At 43.3% G+C, this 17968-nt stretch overlaps 1 protein-coding gene across 2 annotated transcripts in view; it reads right to left on the bottom strand.

Annotated features, from left to right (window-relative positions):
* Positions 1-17968, bottom strand: part of SPTBN2 (spectrin beta, non-erythrocytic 2) — a 1240451-nt gene that overhangs the window by 740081 nt on the left and 482402 nt on the right. The window lies entirely within an intron of this gene.

Below are 17968 nucleotides of genomic sequence, written 5' to 3'. Positions count from 1 at the left end.
CATCTGGCATAATGCCTGGAAATTCTGCTACATATGTGAACCCAGCCTCAGAGTTTAAATTGAGTGTTAGAGTTTGTTTACATTTGTGTTAGCCCTCTGAACAGCAATTTGGAGAAGATCGCTTTTCATAGGGTGTTTGGCAGGTGGTGAGGAAGCGTTGCATTGCCCCCTCACAGCCTGTTTTAACCTCTAAAAAAAAAATCACACCATAGCGCCACCACTGTGAATTGCATGTGGTTGCAGGGCCACTTCAGCACAGCCCCATCCAACTGAAATGGCCACCAGACATGATAGGGGGGATTGTTTTTGCTGCACATGACCAAATCAATAAAGAAAGGAAGGGTACACCCCCAATATGAAAACACCTTGCCCAGGGCAGCTGCTCCTCATGCCCCTCTTGTTCCAGCCCTGTTCCTATGCGCTGCACAGCCATATTGATTTTTAGTGATTTCCTGGGCATGGCTACAAACTAGGATGTGATATGTTTGCAGTGTGTTTAAAAAGTGGTCGTGGTCATTTATATTTTGAAAAGCTGGTAATCCCATCCTAAAATATTTCCCAGTTACTAGAGCAGATACCTGATTTTGGTAATTCGCTGTAGGTCAAAACCAATGATAAAAGCAGCTAATTAGGGGATCCCCCACCTCCTATGATTGCTTGCTGCCTGCTCTTATTAGTAACTTTCTCACCAGGGTTCATATTTGTATACTAGTAGGTACTTTTTTCTTAATACCTGTACCTGCTCATATAAAGGGAGCTGCATGTCCACACAAGTCTGGAAACAGCTCTTGTTGTCAGAACTGGTTTCCCTAAAGATTTTATTCGGTGCTCCTTACAGGACTGTGGAGGCACATCCCTTTTTTGAGTTTGTGTACATTCATACATTGTATTTATAATGAATGTTAATGTAAATGCTTATACTAATGCTGCATTGAATGCATCTGTGTTCTTGAGGGTCTGTCACCAGCAGAAATCCCAACCTGCAAAAACTCATTTCAGGGAGGCGGCAACCTTATTTCCGGGAGGTGGCACACGGCGCCCTCCTTCCCCCTTCTCCACCAACTAGAGGATAATAAAATTAAATGGAATCAGAATACAGAGGTTTACTTCTTCTGAGAGATATTAAAGGAACACCCTAACCACCATGACCACTTCAGTGATTTGAAGTGGTCATGGTGGTAGGAGTCAGAAACATTGCACATGCTGGGATACTTACAATTATGCTTTACTGCAGGCTGGTACTGCTGGTGGGTACTGCTGGCTGGTACTGCTGTGGGTACTGCTGGCTCAGGCTGGTACTGCTGGCTGGTATTGCTGTGATTAATGCTGGCTCAGGCTGTTACACTGCTGGCTGGTTTTGCTGTGGGTACTTCTGGGTTAGGCTGGTACTGCTGGCTGGTAGTGCTGACTGTTACTGCTGTGGGTACTGCTGGCGGGAAATGCTGGCTAGACACACATGTCATGATGAGATCAAGTTCAACGGAGCGAGTGTGAGGACGATACTTCCTGTATTGGTCAGTCTCCTCACAGGCAGAGTGCATTTGATATCACTCAGCCTGTGACTCACTCAGACTGTCAGGACGGAGCCGGAACTACAGTATACAGGAAGCATCAGCTCTGTTCCGACAGCTCAGCTGAGACAGGCACAGACTCAGCGGCAACTGGGACATTGCACGGCATTTGCAGGTGTCAGGAAGCCGCAGGCAAGGGAGACTTGGGATGTCTGCACTAGGCCCGTCTTTAACATTGATTAGATCTTGGGCAAGCAATTTTTTGGGTACCCCCCCCCCCCCAAAGCTCCCACCATGCCACCATGCAATTTTGCTCACCACCTGCTCTGAGAGATACAATAAATAGCAGCTAAACTCAAAATTAGTTTACTGCAGCAGATAAGGCAGTGATTGTGATTGGTTGTTAAAGGTTACAGCATATCATAGCTAACTGCACATCATTACCGCTCACTGATTGGTTGCTAGAGCTTACTGCATATCATTACCACTCACCCATTGATTGTTAAATGATACTGCACATCATTACTGCCAAATAACTGAAAATAATTGGCTGCTAGAGATTACTGCATATTATTACTGCTGATTGGTTGCTAGCGGTTACTGCACATCATTACTGTAAACTGATTGGCTGCTAGAGATTACTGCATATTATTACCAGTCACTAACTGGTTGCTAGAGGTTGCTACATATCAGTACTGCTGATTGGTTGCTAGAGGTTACTGTACATCATTACTGCTAACTAATTGGTTGCTACAGGTTACTGCACATCATTACTGCTAACTAATTGGTTGCTAGATAGATTATGCTACTGTAGCAAGGTTTCCAGGCCTGTGGCCTGATGTGGGTCTGCAATTAGTACCGGAATCCTCTCCAGCCCATGTGAGCTGAGTCCCCAGGTGTGACAATTGAAACAGTGACAACTCCGGCATCTTTGTTTGTGTTTTTTTTTTATTGTAAATTAAGGGGATGGGAGAAGGGAATGAGTGGGATACTCCTCTCGGCTTGAACTAATTACAATTGGGACTTTGATCCTGGAAAAATTCCCATTAATGCCTCTTTGAGGCTAGCCAGCGCCAGCCAACGCTCACTGACTCTGAGAACACTCTGAACAACAGAGGAAGTGTTGAATCCTTGACCTATAGTCCAGTAGATCAAAGACTGAGAACTGTAGAACTCCTGACACTACTTCACTGTGTAAGTCTTTGAATACTTTCCCCCGCCTGGCAAAGCTTGAGGTAGTATTTTATAGAACTCCAAATAGCTAACACTGTAACTGGCACATGCAATACGATTCAGGGCCCAGACTGCAGGTGCCCCCTTTGCTCCTTGAAATCTTCAGGGTACACTGACTTTGTACCCCCTTTACACTTCAGGGTCCTCAACCTAGGTACCCCCTTTACAGCTAGCTGACCTTGGATCCCCGAACCTCTTCCGGAGTGGTCCCCTCTGACACTAGGCAGACCCCCATAGGGAATCCTCAGTACTCACGAATAGTGTAGGCTTTCCTGGGACTGGACCCCTCTCTCTCCGCAGGCTCTCGGCACACCGGATCCCCCACAACTCAACTCAGCCCTCTCTGGACTCTCAGGCGAGGCGACACCCCGAGACATCCACCTTCCTCAGACAGGAGGAGAGACAGCCGCACTCTCCTTCCTGGGACTCTGCTCCCACCAAAGACACCTTGCCACGCACTTCCCCCCAAACTTATACCCACTCCCAGAATCCCTTGCAGCATAATCTGCCTTCTGGGGTAGTTACAAGCTGGGATGTGTCCCCTGATTGGGCTTCCCACTCTGCCCTATGAGAAGCCTCTCACAGGAGCCAGCGGGGATACTTCTCCCCTCAGCAGGCACATCTGGAAGCCATGACACCCTGACTAGATAAATCCCAGCCCTGCTGTTAGGCAGACAAGGCCCACTATAGTTTTACCTAGCACCTATTTGTAGGGTGCTACACTACAAACACACAACAGTCCCCTTGCAAGAGCAGAAGTTTTCCCTTGCAGCAGAAAATGTGACATGCGGCAAAAAAGATGGAGTTAATGAAGCCAACCAGGAAAACATTCAAAACAGTACTGTCAATGAGCATAGCAAGCAGAGAGGCAGATAAGTGATAACTTAGTGGCTAAAACAGTGAAAGTTCAATACAGCAGGACAAACTTGCAAAAACATGCCATCTGTCCACTCATCCATGCTGGCCGGCTAACTGGTGTTTTGTACACGTGGGGCTGGTAAGGTTAACAGCAGAGAAAAGTGATGAAAAGCAGAGAAAGGTGATGAGGGGCAGAGAAAGGTGATGAAAGGCACACGTTCTCATTCAGATGTAACTCCTGCTGCCCACCGACTTTCTGCTCATTCATGCTATGCCATTGCCAACTCATAGCGATCCTCCCTCACTCCTCTGGCCGATTCCACTGCTTGTCAGTATGTCTCTCCACTCGGCCAGCTCCTGCTGTCAGGCAAGGACACTGCCGCTTACTAATACCCTTTCCCTGCAGCTGCACTATGTGACAGATATGGATTGTTAGGATGTTGGGCCCCTCAACATTGACAGGGCCCTGGGCAGGTTCCCCTTTCCCCCCCGCCTTGAAGATGGCCCTGTGTGTCACACTGCACCCAAACTTTTATAACCCAATGTCTGTATCTGAGATGCTGAGACTTTATCTTGATGAGATGAGGTGTGACTTATCTCAAGCATCAGACAAGGCACAGTTCTCTAGTAAATGATATCCCTTGCTTGTTGCTTGCTTTTTTTATGCATGCATACAGACCTAGAAGAATGTGCAGAGCATCCACTCCAGGCAAAGATGTGCAGCAGACCATTCTAACTGCACAAACACTGAAATATTCCAGCAACAGTGTAATTGAAGCTGGGAGGTAGGGGGATGGAGCACAGACATCACGCATACCTTCACATTTCCTTCACCTTTCAGAACCAAAAGGTTTAGGCAGAAAAGCATTTCCTCACCACATCCCCAGTTATACATCCAACCATTAACATAAAACACGGACCTTATATATTTTATTTGGAAAAGGCATGCTTTTCTGCATTTACAGATACCTCAACAGTTAAGAAAAATACAGTATACAGATTTTAATATTTAACATGTTCATCAGTTTGGTTTGAATAATCTCATCATTATAAATAAATGGTATGAAAACCAGGGGCGTGGCCGCGGCATGAGAGCGAGCAGATGTGCCTTAGCAGAGCTCCGTCTAGCCCGCTCCTTTACATCGCTCCCGCAGCAGCCAAATAGGGGACAAACCTACACCCTGGGATGCCACTGAAGCAGAGACAGACACAGCCTCAGAGGACCCCTAAGGCTTCGTTCCAGCTCCCCGGACATCTTTTTTTCCGGCGGAGGCCAGACGTGGGAGGACAGGCCCAAGATGGCGCCGGGTGAGTGCTCCACGACAACATGCGCAGCATCCCCGATCCACTTACCACAGCTCTCCTCCACTTCGCCTCCCCCCCCACTACTCCATGTTTTTCCAGCAGCTCGGTGGGAGGCCTGGACACTGGAGATGCGCTGGGGACAGAGATTTGCAGTCCCACATCATGTCCCTCCCCACAAAGGCCGACCTAGAGAATTTTGTGACCAGGATGGAAAAGGATATTGAGGCCTTGCAGGCTGATACAGCCCACTTACAGTGGTGATCGAAAGTTTGGGCACCCCAGGTAAAAATTTGTATTAATGTGCATAAAGAAGCCAAGGAAAGATGGAAAAATCTCCAAAAGGCATCAAATTACAGATTAGACAGTCTTATAATATGTCAACAAAAGTTAGATTTTATTTCCATCATTGACACTTTCAAAATTACAGAAAACAAAAAAATGGCGTCTGCAAAAGTTTGGGCCCCCTGCAGAATTTATAGCATGCACTGCCCCCTTTGCAAGGCTGAGACCTGCCAGTGTCATGGATTGTTCTCAATCATCGTCTGGGAAGACCAGGTGATGTCAATCTCAAAGGTTTTAAATGCCCAGACTCATCTGACCTTGCCCCGACAATCAGCACCATGGGATGTTCTAAGCAGTTGTCTAGAAAACTGAAACTGAAAATAGTTGACGCTCACAAAGCTTGAGAAGGCTATAAGAAGATAGAAAAGCGTTTTCAGATGTCAATATCCTCTGTTCGGAATGTAATTAAGAAATGGCAGTCATCAGGAACAGTGGAAGTTAAAGCAAGATCTGGAAGACCAAAAAAAATTACAGACAGAACAGCTTGCAGGATTGTGAGAAAAACAATCCAAAACCCACATTTGACTGCACGATCCCTCCAGAAAGATCTGGCAGACACTGGAGTTGTGGTACACTATTCCACTATAAAGAGATACTTGTACAAATATGGTCTTCATGGAAGAGTCATCAGAAGAAAACCTCTTCTACGTCCTCACCACAAAAATCAGCGTTTGAACTTTGCAAATGAACATATAGACAAGCCTGATGCATTTTGGAAACAAGTTCTGTGGACCGATGAGGTTAAAATAGAACTTTTTGGCCGGAATGAGCAAAGGTATAAAAAACTCAAAAAAATCGGCGCTAATTAGTTAATCTTCCAATAAGTTACAATAAAAGACGATGTAAAATCAATATACTAGGATAAATATAATGTGCAAGATATATTAAAATATATAAGATAAAAATATATTTTTTGCATGTATAACTTCTTATGTAATAATCTGCCAACCTACACTCAGATATTCAAGCAAATGCAGATAGATGGATAAGGTGCCGATGGATAAATCCGTGTAGTGAAATTAATGAAGAATAAAAATACTTTGTGTGTCTTCTATTATAAAAATTCAAAAAGACTAAAATTCCAATGATACAAAAAATAATAAGTGCAGATGGATGAATAAAGTGCAGATGTGTAGATAAAATGAAAATGGAAAAAATCAGTGACGTGAATGGGTAAAATAATAAATATATACTTTAATATGTGGTAAAAAAAAAAAAAAATTATATAAAAAATCCTAATATTGTAAAAACAAATGTAGATGGATGAGTAAAGTGCAGATGGATAAATATAGTGTGAATGGGTAAAGTCCGTGATGTGGATGAGTGAATAAGTAAATGTATCCTCCTAATCCAAAACAAATAGTGAATATATAAATATGATGAACAGTGGAATAAAAACGTGCTGAAAAAAATCTCACTGATGAATCTATACAAAATGCATAAGAAAAGCGATGCTAATTAACCAGTAGAAGAATGTCTGAGGATAAATTCATCAATGTAGCAAATTGTCCCAATTTGATGCAATCTGTGCAAATTAAATATGTGCACTCCTATGTGCAAAAAACAATTAAACAAATGTCCAAGAAAAAATCCATAAGTGATAAAACAAATTGTCCCAATAAATCCAAGATATCTTGTGCGACTAAGATGTGTACTCCTATGTGCAAGAAACCAATCTTCATACAAGGTATTCAACAATATAATGGAGGGACAAACAAATAGAGATACAGATCTCAATGATCTTAGAGTGTGCAGTGGCCGCTTACCTCAAACACATATAATGCACGTATGTGTGACATCCAATGATGAGGCTCCCTTTGCTCCCGATCAGCTCAACAGATCGTTCCTCTCTACTGAGTAAATGGCTGGATTCTTCTTTCTACCGATTCCAATATAATGACACAGATCCTCCGCTGCGGACTCCTATATCATGGATGCCGATTCACCTCACAGGGATATGAAGGAGAGATCGCTCATGGTGTGATATCTTCAAAGTTACGTTTATTAAATAAAAGTATTGCACTTACAGAAAACAAGTAGGTACAAGCTTGACACCGCTAACAAGCGGTCTACAATAGAACTTCCGGTCACGGCCGTAGGCACGGAAGCGACGTCACCCGGCTCCTTCCGACGCGTTGCGTCACTAGATCACGTGACTTTATCAAGGGGATCCCATCATCAAATTGGGACAATTTGCTACATTGATGAATTTATCCTCAGACATTATTCTACCGGTTAATTAGTATCGCTTTTCTTATGCATTTTGTATAGATTCATCAGTGAGATTTTTTTCAGCACGTTTTTATTCCACTGTTCATCATATTTATATATTCACTATTTGTTTTGGATTAAGAGGATACATTTACTTATTCACTCATCCACATCACGGACTTTACCCATTCACACTATATTTATCCATCTGCACTTTACACATCCATCTACATTTATTTTTACATATTAGGATTTTTTATATAATTTTTTTTTTTTTACCACATATTAAAGGATATATTTATTATTTTACCCATTCACATCACAGATTTTTTCCATTTTCATTTTATCTACACATCTACACTTTATTCATCCATCTGCACTTATTATTTTTTTGTATCATTGGAATTTTAGTCTTTTTGAATTTTTATAATAGAAGACACACAGAGTATTTTTATTCTTCATTAATTTCACTACACGGATTTATCCATCGGCACCTTATCCATCTATCTGCATTTGCTTGAATATCTGAGTGTAGGTTGGCAGATTATCACATAAGAAGTTATACATGCAAAAAATATATTTTTATCTTATATATTTTAATATATCTTGCACATTATATTTATCCTAGTATATTGATTTTACATCGTCTTTTATTGTAACTTATTGGAAGATTAACAAATTAGCGCCGATTTTTTTGAGTTTTTTATGGTATTGTTCACAGTGGGGACACTGATTAAGATTGGCTGCTTTTTTCTTCGCGGATTTGCACACCTTTATCGTATAGAAGCAGTTCCTGAGATTTTACTCTCTAGGTAGTGCACTGGTCCTCTGCTTTTTTATAATGAGCAAAGGTACGTTTGGAGAAGAAGGGGCACAGAATTTAATGAAAAGAACCTCTGTCCAACTGTTAAGCATGGGGGTGGATCAATCATGTTTTGGGGTTGTATTGCAGCCAGTGGCACAGGGAACATCTCACAAGTAGAAGGAAAAATGGATTCAATAAAATTTCAGCAAATTTTGGATGGTAACTTGATGCCATCTGTGAAAAAGCTGAAGTTAAAGAGAGGATGGCTTCTACAAATGGATAATGACCCTAAACACACCACGAAATCCACAGGAGATTACATCAAGAGGCGTAAACTGAAGGTTTTGCCATGGCCTTCACAATGTCCTGACCTCAACATAATTGAAAATCTATGGATAGACCTTAAAAGAGCAGTGCGTGACAGACAGCCCAGAAATCTCAAAGAACTGGAAGGCTTTTATAAGGAAGAATGGGCAAAGATACCTCAAACAAGAATTGAAAGACTCTTGGCTGGCTACAAAAAGCATTTACAAGCTGTGATACTTGCCAAAGGTTGCAGTACAAGATATTAACTCTGCAGGGTGCCCAAACTTTTGCAGACGCCACGTCTAATCTGTAATTTGATGCCTTTTGAAGATTTTCTCATCTTTCCTTGGCTTCTTTATGCACATTAATACAAATTTTACCTGGGGTGCCCAAACTTTCGATCACCACTGTAGGGGGTAGAGTAGAGGCTTTGGAGACCTCTGTGGAGGACTTAATCCCTACTATGCAGGCACTACAGGACCGCAATAAAGCTCATGACCACCGTATTGATTCTTCATTGGACCAATTAGATGATATGGAGAACCGTAGATTCCGAGTAGAACCGAGAACAGAGTTAACATTCGCATCAGGGGCCTGCTGGAATCCACTGCACCCAGGGACATAGTCCCCACTCTTCAAGGAGTATTTAAGTAAATTCTTGGCAGAGAGGCACCTGACCATATAGAAATCGATAGAGCCCATAGAGCCCTGTGGCCTCCCTCTTAAGATCCAGGGAAACCACGAGATATCATATGCAAGCTTCATAAATATTCACTGAAGGAACGCATCATGTATCATGTCAAAGGGGTTCGCCGCGTGGACTTTGATGGAGCTAATGGCCTCCCTCTTAAGATCCAGGGAAACCACGAGATATCATATGCAAGCTTCATAAATATTCACTGAAGGAACGCATCATGTATCATGTCAAAGGGGTTCGCCGCGTGGACTTTGATGGAGTTAACGATTATCGGCCGACCGATCGGCCGTCTTTTGTCCAGTGTTGTTGTGTTGGTTGAAATGTGCTCTAGACTGCACACAAATTTTCTCAGCCAACTTCAGAAGTGATGTCCTGTGCTGGTTTACTTTCCATGTGTTTTTTCTACTCTGAGCATGCCCAGTCTTGCTCATCAGAGTTTTGTCTGCCGAAATCTGTACTGACTGAAGGAAAATCGGCCGTTCTGTTGACGGCCAACAAAAATTTTATAGCATGCACACCCGATTTTGTTCGGCCGAAAAGTCCAAGTCGGTTGTCGGAAGCATCATACTAACAAGCCGAAAATCGGCCGATCGGACGTTGGCCGAAAATTCACGACCAACAATCGTTGCGTGTGTACGAGGCTTTAGTTGTTGCTGTTCTGTGACCTCTTCAGATGCACGCTAATGAAGCGCAGAGCCCTTAAGCCGCTCCTGGAAGTCCTGCAAGATACTCACCTGATATATCGTTGGGGCTTCCCATTCTGTAACGCTCCTGCGTTTTATGTATAATGTGGATTTACAGCTGCAGAAATATTCCATTTCAGTAGTCATGTAGAGAAACGCTGAGACACCAATCCCAACTCCCAAGACTCATCATGTGTGGATAGTCTCAATTCAGCAAGTAAATACACACACTCAATAAGATGTTCCTAGAGTGACTTATATGTATAGTAATATAGTGATGATAGGCTGAAGAGACAGGTTGGGTAGAGATGGTAGATGACAGACACTTGAAAGGAATGTTCTTGAAAGTAAGATAGTAGCAGATGGGATGCAGATAGGTTTAGCAATCATGTATGGTAGCAGATGATAGAGTAGCAGGTGAACATACAGGATAGACCAACCCAGTGCAAGAGCAGATGGTATTAGGCTCAAGAGCTAGCAATCTTAGTTAGTGCAGATGTAGTAATAGTCCTTAGTATGCAGAGCTAGATAGTGTAAGCTTTAGTATGAAGGTTATAGAGGTTTCCCCTGTGGGGTACTTATCACTAGTAGCAATGTAGTAGAGGAGAGGTTCGGCAAGAGCGGATGATCCGGTAACGGGATACAGGGATCAGCAGCGTGGTTCCGATAGCGACGTATGCTTGCAAGCATGAGAGATTCAAGGCAGATTATGCGGCGTTGAACGAACATGTGAGTGAGACCGCCGGAGGTTGAAATAGCCGCTCCAGCGGCCCTCAGTGATGACAGCATCGGTCTTAAAGGTGTATGCGCACCTTTCCAAAAGAGAATGGTGGGGCGCATACATTTAGGAAAAGTGGAATTAGGGTACCAAAGGTACCAGAACATTACAGTACCCCCCCCCCTTAAGGCCGGCTCCTGAAGGCCTCTGGAGCTGGTTTGTCTGGGTACTTCGCATGAAAGTTGCGGATTAATCTAGGGGCATGTATGTCAGAGGTGTTTAGCCAGGTGTCGTCTTGGGGCCCATAGTTCTTCCATCGAACTAAGTATTGAAGTTTTCTTCTGTGGATACGAGAATCCAGAATCTCTTTTATCTCATATTCTTCTCCACCTTCAACTTGTACAGGAGGAGGAAGTGGGATAGTAGGCCTTATTCCTTGGTCAGGAACATGGGGCTTCAGTAGCGACACATGGAAAATGGGATGTATTTTGAGGTCTATTGGCAATGTAAGCTGTACTGCAGCTTTTCCAATAAGTTTCTTGATTGGGAAAGGTCCCAAGAAGAGAGGTCCAAGCTTTTTGCTAGGGATTTTCAATCTTAAATTTTTTGTTGAGAGCCAAACGAGGTCCCCAATAGCATACTGAGGAGAAGGTCTTCTGCGAAGATCATAGTACTTCTTTTGTTGACTGTGAGCGTGTGCAATGGTAGTATTAAGCAAACCCAGAGAGTCCTTTATTTGGGTAAGATAGTCTGAGGCTACTGGGTTATTTGAAGGAAGGATGCGTGGTGGAAGAATAGAGGGATGAAACCCATAGTTCAAGTAGAACGGACTCTGCTTGGTCGTACTGTGGGTTGCGTTGTTGTAGGCAAATTCTGCCAGAGGGAGAAGATCCACCCAATCATCCTGTTGGTAAGAAGTGTAAAAACGTAAATATTGCTCGATGCATTGGTTGACTCTTTCAGTCTGTCCGTTGGTCTGCGGATGGTAAGGAGAAGTGAGCTTCCGCTCAATTCGTAGTATGTGACATAGTTCTTGCCAGAACTTGGAAATAAATTGTGATCCACGGTCAGACAGAAGAGTTTTTGGGATACCATGTAACTTAAAGACATGTTTCATCAGGAGTTCTGCCGTTTGTTTTGACGAAGGTATTCTGCGAATAGCAATGAAATGTGCCATCTTTGTCAGATGGTCCACTGACACCAAGATGGTATTAAATCCTTTGGAAGGAGGTAGTTCTACTATAAAGTCCAAGGACACAACTTCCCATGGAGTTTGGGGTATTGGTAGACTGCATAGTAGACCGGATGGTCTCGTAGTGTCAATTTTGGACCTGGCACAGACATTGCATGAAGAGACGAATTTTTGTATAGATGTTTTCATGTCAGGCCACCAGAATTGTCTGGTAATCAGATTAAGAGTCTTTGTCATACCCATATGTCCTGCCATAGGCACATCATGCGATAATTCCAAGATCTTGGTGCGCATGGTAGGTGGTATGTAAAGTTTGTCGTTGTAGTAGAGGAAGCCTTCTGCATCGGTATTTAGTTGTGGTGGGGGTGAATCCAAACTTATACCATGCAAAACCTCTTCCTTCAAAGAACGGACAACTCCAATAATACGCTTGTGAGGTATTATAGGAACGGAAGGGATTTCGAAGTAGTTTTCTTCAGTTAGTCGTGATAGTGCATCCGCCTTTTTGTTCTTATCTGCAGGTGTGTAGGTCACTAGGAAGTTAAACCTTAGAAAGAATAGTGACCATCGTACCTGTCGGTGAGAGAGAGTTTTGTTAGTCTGAAGATATTGAAGATTTTTATGGTCCGTGTATATAAGTATTGGTAATCGGGTGCCTTCGAGTAGATGTCGCCAATTCTCCAGAGCCAATTTTATAGCAAGCAGTTCCTTTTCACCCACGGGGTAATTTACCTCTGGACTGCTTAAGGATTTAGAAAAGAAGGCGACTAGATGGAGTGGTGAAGTGTTAGTTGGTCGTTGGGAGAGTATTGCTCCTACTGCCATGTTTGACGCATCTACTTCCAGAATGTATTGGAGGGATGGGTCTGGATGGCGTAGTATGGGAGCAGAAGTAAACCTTGTCTTTAACAGGTGAAAAGCTTTATTTGCTTCATCTGACCATTTGAATGGTCTCTTAATGCTAGTGAGCTGTGTGAGGGGTCTCACAATGGCAGAGAAGTTCCTGATGAATTTCCTGTAGAAATTAGAAAATCCAAGGAATCGCTGTAGCGCCTTGCGGGTGGTTGGTGTAGGCCAATCCTGAATGCAGGATATCTTACTCATGTCCATCTTGATTCCTGTTTTGGATATGATGTAGCCTAGAAACAGTACCTCTTCTTTATGAAACAAGCATTTTTTCAGTTTCACGTATAGGTTGTGTGCAAGCAATCTCGATAATACTAGTCTTACATGTCTTATGTGTTCAGACAAGGATCGTGAATATATAAGTATATCGTCCAGATATACCACAACACAGACATCTAGTAAGTCTCTGAAAATATTGTTTATAAATCGTTGAAAGGCTGCAGGGGCGTTGCATAGCCCGAATGGCATTACAAGATATTCGAACAATCCGTATCTGGTTCTGAATGCAGTCTTCCACTCGTGTCCATCACGGATTCGAATGAGATTGTATGCCCCTTTCAGGTCCAATTTTGAAAAATAGGTAGCTCCACGCACCTGCTCAATGAGCTCAGGGATAAGCGGTAGAGGATAGCGATCTTTTATTGTAATAGCATTCAATTGCCTATAGTCGATGATAGGCCTGAGACTTGAGTCCTTATTGCGGACAAAAAAGAGTCCTGCTGCTGTGGAAGAAGTGGAAGGTCTAATAAAACCTTTTTTCAAATTCTCATCCAAATATTCTTTGAGATGGGAAAGTTCATCCTGTGAAAGAGGATAAACATGACCGAACGGCAATTTGCTATTTGGGAGTAGATCAATACTACAATCATAGTCTCGATGGGGAGGTAGTGCTTGAGCATTTTTCTCAAGAAAAACCTCAGAGAGATCCTGATAACATAGTGGTGCAATCTCATCTGTCACCACAGACAGGATCTTCCCGGAAGACGGGAGGTTACACGTACCCTCGCAATAGCAAGAGAGGAAGGCCAGGGTCCGTTCCTTCCAATCTATGGTTGGTTGATGTGTGTGTAACCAGGGAAGTCCCACAACAATGGGAAAGTTGGCTGAAGGTATTAGATCGAAGGTAGTGGTCTCCATATGAGACCCGTTAGTAGTGACTAGGAGTGCCTGTGTCTGATCAGTGATCGGACCAGAGGATAAAGGAACACCGTTAATAAGACTCACTGAGACAGGTTTAGGTTTAGAAATAATAGGGACTTTATTTAAAGCAGCAAAACGTATGTCAATATAATTTCCACAAGATCCTGTGTCAATCATGGCCTTAGTAGTAATCCTGTTCTGGTCCCACTGTAATGTTAAGCAAACAAAAAGGTAAGGGTTAGTAATTGAAGTTGTCAATCCCCCTAGGAGGACATGTGAACACTCACCCCTCTTTTTGTAGACTAGGGGACAGACGTTTATCTTGTGATCCGGGGATGCACAGTACAAGCAGAGATTACCAGATCGTCTTCTGGCTCTTTCCACAGTTGATAGAGGTGGGCGTATGGTTCCTACCTCCATAGGAGTGGGGTCATCGACCGAAATCCGAGAAGAACTGGATAATGGCATTCCCATTTTTTCAGCCTTTCTTTCTCGTAGTCTTCTATCTATGGTGATACTGAGTTGTATCAATGCATCCAGGGTTTTTGGCAGATCCGCTCGGGCGAGCTCGTCTTTAACGGCCTCTGATAGGCCAAGCCTAAATTGAGTTTTCAGAGATGCATCATTCCATTCTGAATCAAGGGTCCATCTCTTGAATTCTGCGACAAAATCTTCCACAGGTCTCCTACCTTGTTTCAAGGACCTTCATTGAAGATCGGCAGTACTCTGCCTATTGGGATCATCATATAGGCTAGTAAGTTCTGCTAGAAATAAGGCATAGGATTTGAGAAGCTGATCGTTTTTCTCAAAAAGAGAGTCTGCCCAGGCCCGAGGATCGCCTGTTAGGTAAGAAATAATAGTACAAACCTTAATGTGATCAGTAAGGTAGGTACTGGGTTTTAGCAAGAAAAGTAACTCACATGCGTTTTTAAATTCGCGAAATTTTTTGCGATCACCTGTAAATACCAAAGGAGGATTTATTTTGGGTTCAGGGGACTGAGCAGTGGTAAGTTGTGTCAGTCTGGTTACCTGCTGCGTCAGAGCCTGATTTTCTTCTCTTAATTCAGCAAGTGCGTGTATTAACGCAGTTACTTGCTGTTTTAATTGTGTCACCTGAGTGGTTATTTCTGCTGAATCCATTTGAGGTTCGTTCAATCTGTAACGCTCCTGCGTTTTATGTATAATGTGGATTTACAGCTGCAGAAATATTCCACTTCAGTAGTCATGTAGAGAAACGCTGAGACACCAATCCCAACTCCCAAGACTCATCATGTGTGGATAGTCTCAATTCAGCAAGTAAATACACACACTCAATAAGATGTTCCTAGAGTGACTTATATGTATAGTAATATAGTGATGATAGGCTGAAGAGACAGGTTGGGTAGAGATGGTAGATGACAGACACTTGAAAGGAATGTTCTTGAAAGTAAGATAGTAGCAGATGGGATGCAGATAGGTTTAGCAATCATGTATGGTAGCAGATGATAGAGTAGCAGGTGAACATACAGGATAGACCAACCCAGTGCAAGAGCAGATGGTATTAGGCTCAAGAGCTAGCAATCTTAGTTAGTGCAGATGTAGTAATAGTCCTTAGTATGCAGAGCTAGATAGTGTAAGCTTTAGTATGAAGGTTATAGAGGTTTCCCCTGTGGGATACTTATCACTAGTAGCAATGTAGTAGAGGAGAGGTTCGGCAAGAGCGGATGATCCGGTAATGGGATACAGGGATCAGCAGCGTGGTTCCGATAGCGAGGTATGCTTGCAAGCATGAGAGCTTTAAGGCAGATTATGTGGCGTTGAACGAACATGTGAGTGAGACAGCCGGAGGTTGAAATAGCCGCTCCAGCGGCGCTCAGTGATGACAGCATCGGTCTTAAAGGTGTATGCGCACCTTACCAAAAGAGAATGGTGGGGCGCATACACTTAGGAAAAGTGGAATTAGGGTACCAAAGGTACCAGAACATTACACATTCACCCTTTTAGTCACTAAAGATGGGAAGCAGGCCACACTTAGGAATAAAGTGGATCTACCTTACTTTCTTTACAGCCTTGATTTACCTCCTGTGGACATTTCAGAATGATGCAATACTGCTGAGATTCTTGTGCTGGCTCGCTCCCATGCCGTGGCAACCGGTGCTCCACAGGGGCCAGAACAGACCTCCACTGCGATCTGCTGGATCGTTGCCACATTCAGTAATGACCTCATAAATAACTGCCTAAGACTCTTCTGCCTCTTTACTATTATTGTGGTTGCTGCTGCCAATGGCTCCTGCTGCTGCTTGAATGCTGTGTGAAGAGGAAGAAAGGGGAGAATAGATAGCCTTGCACAGTGGAAAGTAAAAACTTTTTTTACCCTAATGCAAGCAATGGACGCATAGAGCAGCGGCTCAGGTGTGAGCATGCAGAGGTGCCCCCAGAGCAAGCAGCTTTCTGTGGAGGCACTGCTCAATGAGAGAGGGACCTAAAAAAGAAGAGGGTTGGAGCTGCTCTGTGCAAAACTACTGCACAGAGCAGACAAGCATAATGTTTTTGTTTTGTAAATATGAAGCTTTAAAGTGATACTACACTTAAAAAATGCATTGCTTGCAGTAAGGTAAAAAAAAAATTCAGTTTCCACTGTGCATGGCTATCTATTCTCCCCTTTCTTCCTCTTCACACAGCATTCGAGCAGCAGCAGGAGCCATGCCTTCTTGACATAATCAGCTGAGGCATGCTGGTTCGATGAAGTCACAAGGGGCGGGGTCACCAGATGACAGGTCACTCAGCCCCTTAGTTATTTATGAAATGTCAGATGGAGGAGCAGGTAGAGGGCTGGAGTCTTCGAAGACACTGAAGGTTTTTTTTTTTTTTGGGTCCAGCGGTGCTGCGGGCATTTTGATTGACAATGGATCTACACCAGGGGACATTTTAATATTTATTTTTTAACCACTTAAGCCCCGGAAGATTTTACCCCCTTCCTGACCAGGGGGTTTTTTGCGATTTTTTACTGCGTGACTTTAACGGACAATTGTGCGGTCGTGCGACGCTGTACCTAAACGAATTTCACGTCCTTTTTTTCCCACAAACAGAGCTTTCTTTTGGTGGTATTTGATCACCTGTGGGATTTTTTGATCACGCGCTATAAACAAAAAAATAGCGTAATTTTTGCAAAAATAACAATATTTTTCACTTTTTTTTATATGAAATTCCCCCCAAAAAAATGTAAAAATCAAAATTTTTTAACATCTTCGGCCAATTTGTTTTACGCTACCTATGTTTGGTAAAAAAAAATCGCAAAAAGCGTATTTTGATTGGTTTGCGCAAAAGTTATCGCGTTTACTAACTAAGGGAAAGATTTTTGTCATTTTTGGTGTTTTTATTTTAACGAGTAATGGCGGCGATCTGCAATTTTTTTTGCGGTACTGCGACATTGCGGCGGACAGATCGGACCCTTGATTGACATTTTTGACACTTTTGGGGGTACCAGTGACATTACTGCAGTAATCAGTGCTATATATATGCACTGTTACTGCAAAAATGACACTGGCAGGGAAGGGGTTAACAGTATTGGACAGGGAGGGGTTAAGTGTGTCCTAGGGGCGTGCTTCTAACTGTAGTGGGACATTGCTATTGGTGTAAAAACAAAGATCAACGGTTCTACATAGTAGAACCGTCTGATCTTCATTTTTACACAGGGAGAACTGACAGGCGGCTTGTTTACATAAGCCGCTCTGTCTTTCTCCCGCTGTACCGGCGATCGTAGTGTGACCGGCGGACATCGGGTCCGCCAGTCATACTCCCGCACTCCTCCGCGAACGAGCCGAGGTGGGCGCGCGCCCGCCCGCTATTGGCTCTAGAAGGAGTGACAGGCGAGCGACGTAGACCTACGTCACTCTGTCTGGCCGGGGCTGACTGCCGCAGTAAATATACTGTGCGCAGTCGGCAAGCGGTTAACAAAGTAGATGTAAAAAAAAAAAACATGTGTTGTGTCTTTACTCACTTTTTACACTTTTTGTTGAATGTGTAGGAGTACATTAGTAGGGGTACTCCATACTCATTCACATGGGGGTGGGGGTGGAATC

Source organism: Pelophylax lessonae, assembly GCF_965119305.1.
Source record: "Pelophylax lessonae genome assembly, chromosome: 10".
NCBI lineage: Eukaryota > Metazoa > Chordata > Amphibia > Anura > Ranidae > Pelophylax > Pelophylax lessonae.
Note: the sequence above shows the minus strand (reverse complement) of the source record. Positions and strands in the feature narration are given on the sequence as shown.